The 7385-nt window shown below is 39.0% G+C and overlaps 1 long non-coding RNA gene across 1 annotated transcript; it reads left to right on the top strand.

The window, feature by feature from the left end:
- Positions 1–1524: 1524 nt before the first annotated feature.
- On the top strand, positions 1525–2657 carry LOC110864062. Its single transcript, XR_002549589.2, has 3 exons — positions 1525–1575; positions 2117–2170; positions 2478–2657. It is a non-coding gene; the product is annotated as an uncharacterized LOC110864062 (long non-coding RNA).
- Positions 2658–7385: the final 4728 nt, after the last annotated feature.

The raw sequence follows: 7385 nt of genomic DNA on the forward strand, positions 1-7385 counted from the left end.
TTTCTGAGCTTTTGGTGCTCTCCATGTCTTCACAAAAGTCACCTTCTTTTTCTTGCCTAGGATGCACGGTTCACAAAACTCAGACTCGACCTGTTTCAGTTCTGGAAGCTTTCCCTTGGTAACGAGCATCTTCATCCCCTTTTCACTCATGTGGCCGAGTCGTTGATGCCATAACTTTGATAGACTCGGCCCATCAGATACTGCATTAACCCCATCGGTTCGCACCTCAACCATGTACAAAGTACCTCTCTTCTTTCCTCTTGCAATGACCATACTGCCCTTAACAACTTTCCATTGTCCTCTACCAAAGTGGACATCATATCCCTGATCATCAAGCTGACTAATGGATATCAACATCCTCTTCAAACCAGGAATGACCCGAACATTCTTCAAGGTCCAAATGGTTCCCAATGGTATTTTTAAGTCTATGTCTCCAACTCCTATAATATCAAGACTGTGATTATTAGCCAAACGAACTTTACCAAAGTAACTTGTTCGTAGATTCTTCATCTTCTTTGTGCTAGAAGTAGCATGAAACGATGCTCCTGAATCCATAATCCAGTCTTCAACAGTATTTTCGACACAACAAATAAGGGCATCCTCTAAATCTGAGGCTGTGGTAGCATTCATCTCCTTTTTGTCTCTATGAGGTTTAGTACACTGACTTCTAAAGTGCCCATGCTCATCACAGTTCCAGCACTGTATGTCTTTTCTTGGTTTTGCTGGTCTTAACTTGCTTCTTCGTTTTGACTTTGACCTTCCTCTATTTCAACCTCTATTATTACTTCTCCCTCTCCCCTCAGTACTGAGCAACGAACTTGTCTATCCAGAATTCCTCCTTCTTGAGTCCTCATTCAATATCAAGTCATGAACTTTAGCAAAAGTGAGGGTCTCAACTACCCCAGTGACTGTAGTAATAGTTCCTGACCAGCTGTCAGGTAATGAGGACAAGAGCAAGCATGCTTGCAGTTCATCATCTATCTTGAATTTTACTGAATTCAAACGAGACAGGTGAGAATTAAACAAAGAATATGCTCAATAACAAAACTTCCCTCTTTCATGCGGGTGTTGACTAACTCCCGTATCAGAAACACCTTGTTGGCAAGAGACAGCTTCTCATACATATTTGACAAAGCCTGATTCCTCGTGCTGAGGTTTGTTCAGAAATATTGTAGCCAACATTCATAGAAAGAGTGAGCCTGATAGTTGACATAGCCTTCTTGTCAATGGCTGTCCACCCCAAAATATGCAATTTATATGTTTTACTTTAAATATTTAAATATGTAAAATCAACTAAGTTAAAAAATGTGATGTTAGTTTAGAAAGAATGGAACTTTAGTATGTTAATATAAACCAGTGGAATTAGAGGGGCTGAAATTGTAAATAATGAAAGAAAATTATTAAATAACAAATTAAAAACACAAAACACACTTTGTGTGTTCTCTGTGAATCGATCAGAAGCAAGGTAACCAAGGAGAAACCGTAGTTCCAGAGATTCTCAAGAATTGAAAGAGACAGAGCCAAAACTAATGCATGAACTCAAAACTTTAATCATCTAAGCTTGTACATCGAATGGTAAGACAAATTTCTGTTTTGGATGAATTGTAGAAAGTGGGTTTTAACCCAATCATGAAATTATGTGGAAATCTTATGTAGTTGAGAATTAGGGTTTCATAATGGTTTGAAAATGTTGCTTGATTTCTGATTGTTTGAATGATTTAAGCTTTATACCCAATTGTTGTGAAAGTATGATGAACATGATGATTTAAAGAAAAGCTAGTAGGTGAAAATTGTTACATGATCTTGAATAGAGATAGAGAAATTTAGTTAAGATGGTGTAGGATGGAAGAAAGCTATGAACTTGATTGATTCTTGTTAGATTAGAAGGTGAACAAGTAGAATTATGCTATGAATAATTGTACCTTGTGCTTTGTTGATGTTGTGCACACCAAGTGTTTGATGAAATGCCTTAATAAAGATTTCAGCCATGTTAGTCATAAACGCTATGTGTTTTGAATGTGTTTATGATGTAGATGTAGATTACATGATGTCTTGCCAAGTACGGTATATAGACGAGTATGAGATATGAATTCTAAGTATGAATGGTATTGTTTAGGTATAAAGGAAGAAAGTTCAAGTCAAGCAAAGCAACAAGGGAATCAAGATCGAGGTACGCTACTTGTACAATTCATGATTTTATTATATTGTTGTGTTTAACATTAGATGTGTCGGATTGAATCATGTATGAAAGTAGTATTTGTGTGGACCCTTTTATGAACGGGTCGAAGGATGAGAATGCAAGAATAGAAAGAATGGTATGAAGTTCCATTTGGAACATATTTGTGCGAAAGAATGAAAGTATGTAGTAATTTTACAAGTTTGCGAATGTCATAATGGTTACAAGTCGGTAAGTTGAATTCTTGAATTAAAGGAAGGAATTTTAATACTAATAAGTTTACTTTGTTGTGGTGATGTAGGTAAATCTCAAGTTTAGCTTTCAAGCTTCGCCCGGTTCGAGCACACTTCAAGGCCCGTCCCATATTCCGCTACTTTTGTAAAGAAGACAATGTTTAATACTTTGGTCGCTTTGTTTATATCTAGTACTTAAAAACTTAGTTCGTGTTATGTATTTTGAACTTAATGATTCTCGTATGTGTGTCAAGGTCGTTTGATGGTATATGTTATGTCTTTTGAAACGTGTCGTGTTAAACATATATTTTGAATGTGAAAAACAGGGGACCGATCATTTTACGAATAGGTGATGCCCAAATTTCGTTAGAATAAGCATGTCACTATTTAAATAATTTAAAAGAAAAATTTGGGCGTTACAAGTTGGTATCAGAGCCTAGGTTTGAGGGATTTAAGCATCAAATGCTTGAACTCAAACCGAAAGCTTGTGTGAAGTGTGTGTTCGTTCCGCGGCGCGAAGCAAGTAAGTTTCTTTAAAATTTGAAATTTTGCATTACGAATAATTTAGTTATGGAATGTTATGGAATTGTTTCGGGATGATGTGGAAAGGTGTGGGATGAATCAGATCAGTTTGGATTAGAACGAGTCGGAAAATGGCTGCAAAAATATAAAAATTCACCATAGTATGCTGGGCGTCACCGTAAGCTACGGTGCCTACCGTAGCTTACGATAGACCCTAGGACAGAATTCCTACCGTAAGACAGTAGCTTTGTGGCATAAGGAAAAAGACGCCACCGTAAGCTACGGTGGCTACCGTAGCTTACGGTGGAGACCATTTTCAGCCTATTTCAATTGTAATGTTCTGTTTGATGTTTTCTATCATACGGGGAGTATTGAAAACATTATAATAAGACTCTAAAGAATGATATTATGTATGAATGTTGAGTTTTCAAAGGAAGTTATGTTTTATTAGCATGATTATATGATGGAAAGGATGAATGAATGCTTGAAATAAAGAATGATGTTTATGTGTAGATGGCGGATACGAATGAGGATGAAGCGACACAACAAGAACAACTGAAAACTATGATTTCGGAAGAGATTGGAAAGGCAATGCAGGCAAATATTCCTCATTTAGCCCAAGAAGTGGAAAGTCATGTGTTGGAAGTGGTGGAAACAATGATGGCGAGTAAGATGGACGAGTTGAAGGGAATGATTGGAGAAATGCAAGGAAAGAAAGGAACTCGCAAGTGCACTTACAAAGAATTTATGGCGTGCAACCCATTACCTTTCAAAGGAGAAATTGATCCTATAGCATATCAAAGGTGGATTGCAAGTACTGAGGCGGTGTTCGTAAGGAGTCATTGTGAAAAGGAGGATCAAGTGATGTTTGCCACCGGTTTGTTACAACTCTAAGCTAAAGACTGGTGGGATGCTTATAGTAAAGAGATTGGGGAAGACAAAGTTCAAGTCTTGACGTGGCAAGAGTTCAAGGAACCTTTTCTAAAGTACCAATGTCCGCAATCTGCCATTGACAGGATCCAAGAAGATTTCTTATATCTCCGTCAGAAAGACGAAACCATTGATGAAATCACCAACACTTTTCTTGACAAGCTGAAATTCTATAAAGAAATAGCGGGAACGGAAAGAATGAAGATAAACCGCTATCATGGTATGTTGAAGGCTGAATATCGGGAGTTCATAATTCCCGCTAAATGTGAAACCTTGAATGAGCTCATTAACTTAGCCCGAGATAGGGAAATTGAAGTAAGAAGACAGGCAGAAAGAGGTGAGAAGAGAGTGTCTGAGAATGTTCCCAGCTCAAGTCTGTCGAAGAAACAGAAATTTCAAGATCAGAGCAAGAAGGATAAGGCGAAGGGTAGCATTCCGAAATGCAAAATGTGTGGTAAGTTACACACGGGGGAGTGCTAGAAAGGGAAGAAGGGCTGTTACAATTGTGGTCAAGAGGGACATCCATACTATAGATGTCCTAATCCTACCAGAACGTGCTATAACTGTTTCCAATCGGGTCATATTAAGGCTGAATGTCCCAAGCTTCAACAGAGAACCGATAAGGAAGCAAGAAAGGAGGAAGCCCCAAGAGCTAAGGAGAGGATGTTTCAGATCACGACTGAAGAAGCAAAGGACCACCCGAATGTTGTATCAGGTATATTCTTATTGAACTTGATGCCTACATACGTGTTATTTGATACTGGAGCCAGTAGATCGTTTGTATCAAGTGAATTAGTGTCACACCCCTCTTTTAGAATCGAAAGAATGCATGTGCCGTTAGAAGTAGAGATAGCGGATAGTAAGAGTTATTTGCTGCACGAAGTTTGTAGAAATTGTGAAATTATCATTGAAGACGAGATGTTTACCATTGACCTTATTCCCATAGTATTGGGAGAACTTAAGGTTGTAGTTGGCATGGATTGGCTAGCTAAACATCATGCCGAAATTCAATGTGAGAAGGCAATTCATGTGTTAACACCGGGAGGAAAACGAGTGAGTATACAAGGGGAAAGGAATGTTAATTCGAGGCTTTGTTCTATAGTCCAAGCTGTTGGGATTGAACCCTATCAGAGGAACAGATAATTAAAGCCAAAACTGGATCAGAGCAGTGGATCCTAAATAAGCAGATGTCTTCATACAAATCTCTCCCCTTGAAAGTGATTTCAACAACTACTGACCTCCTATCTGCTGACCTTGCTAAATGATGACCTACAACTGCTGCTCAAGTAAAGACCTGATGAAAGACGAAAGCCCTGCTGATTCAATCTACTGCCTTGAGTCAAGCTCTGCTGATCCGGACAAGTACTGCTGGGTTCACAGCAGTAGAAGGTTGCAGCAGCTGATCAATAGTCTGGTTTATAATGTAATGTAGTAGCAGTAGTTAACACAGCAGTGTTTGTATAGATCAGAGGTTAGAGTTTGTTAGGAGGTTAGATGTCACTTTCATGGTGACGTCAGCTAAGATGCTCAGTAGTTTGCAAGTGCCTATAAATAGTTCAGTACTTTGTACTGTTCTATTAGCTCTTTTGCACAATCGTCTTCTTTGCACGAACAAACAACTGAGCTCTGGCTGAGCGGGAGTTTGCATTCATTCATCAATCATTGTAATCGTTGTTGAAATAAATTCAATCTTTCGGTTCATTGTGTAAAGATGTTTGATCAAAGTATTACTCTCGTTTGATTGTATGCAAAGTTTGTTTTCACCATAATTTCGCTGCACACTCATTCACTTTCACTTTAATTACAAACACAAAATACAATCAAAATCAAACTCAGATCCAACAATTGGTATCAGAGCTAGGACGGTCAAATTTGATTTAACAATCATTTTGACGTACATAGTTCAGCTCATAATAGTTAATACTGATCGTTTGTTCGTTTGTTGAAAAAAAGAGCAAGGATTAATCACCATTAAAGTTGATTTCTCAGTGTCTGTAAAACAACAAGAATGACGTCACAATCTCAGGATGATAAAAACAACATCGGCTCACTTTTTAAACCACCTATGCTAAAAAGAAATGAGTACAACATCTGGCAGAGGAGGATGGGTCACATCCTCGCTCAACAAAGCACAGGTTGTTGGAGGTCTGTTATCTTTGGTCCCCATGTTCCCACAGTGCCAAGCGCTGAAGATGCTAAAAAGTCCGTTCCAAAATCAATTGAAAATTATACCGAAACCGACTTTCAAAAGATCGAACTAGATGCTAAAGCGTTTAGCATCATAGCATCAGCGCTGCCCAATGAAATATATGCTGGACTGTTACACTGTAACAGTGCCAAAGAGTTATGGGACGCGCTTAAGGAACAGTTTGGGGGAACCGAAGAAGTTATAGAAAACAATAGGGAAATCCTGAACCAACAGTATGAAACATTTTGCCATGTTAAAGGTGAATCACTGACGCAACAATTTGAGTGTTTCAGTTGTCTCATCAGTGAACTGAGGCTTGTTAATACCACTTTTACAAACTCAACTCAAAATAGCAGGTTCCTCAGGTCACTGCCAGAAAAATGGGACACCATAGCTTTTGTCACCCGAAACTCACCTGAGTTCAAGGATCTGACCTTGACCCAACTCCATGGTCGACTCCTGACCTACGAAAGGGAGTTGAACCAGAAAAGGAAGTTACAAGAGTCAGGAAAAACCGTTGATGATTATACATTCGGTAACACTGCTCTTCTGGGTCAAGAAGAATCTGGGAGTAGTGGTAAGGATCAGGGTTATGATCACTTCATTGACATAACTGCTGGTGCAAATTTTAACAACCCTGATCCTCATTCTACAAGTTATGCATTCACTGCAAATGAAAACCAGATGTCAGACAATTTAAGCTTTGAACTCAATGATTTACAGCATTTTGATCCCACTGACTTAGAGGAAATGGACATTCTGCATCAACTGGCCTTGCTAAGTGTTAGAACTAGCAAATTTTATAAAAGAACAGGGCGGAAATTCCCAGGTTTACATGGGAATCTAAGGGTTGGGTTGGATAAATTGAAAATAAAGTGCTACAAGTGTAATAGGTTGGGACACTTTGCTAGGGAATGTAGGAGTCAAACTACTGGTCCCATAATCACTCATCCTAGCTCAAATCCTAGACCTCAAAATCAAGGCACTGTGCACTATGCCCAATATGCCCCAGCAGCTCAAGTGAACACTGCTCACTATGCTGCTGCCCCTGTGCCAGTGCACTATGTCCAAACCACTGTTCCACAAATCCAATATGTTCAAACCCCTGTCCCTCAGGCACAAGTGCAGCCTGCACCTCAAACCACTGCTCCAGCAGCAGTACAACCAGATCAACAAAGTTTTTTCACTCAAGGGTTTGTTGACTGGAGCAGTATGCCTGAAGACCTAAGTGATAAAAAATTTGCACTCTATGCTTCCAATGTTTCTTCTAATAATGAATTTTGTTTGATGGCATTAGAGTCAATACAGGAGGGGGTTGAAACTGAGGAGGAACAGC

This window comes from Helianthus annuus, chromosome 6 (genome assembly GCF_002127325.2).
Source record: "Helianthus annuus cultivar XRQ/B chromosome 6, HanXRQr2.0-SUNRISE, whole genome shotgun sequence".
Classification (NCBI taxonomy): domain Eukaryota; kingdom Viridiplantae; phylum Streptophyta; class Magnoliopsida; order Asterales; family Asteraceae; genus Helianthus; species Helianthus annuus.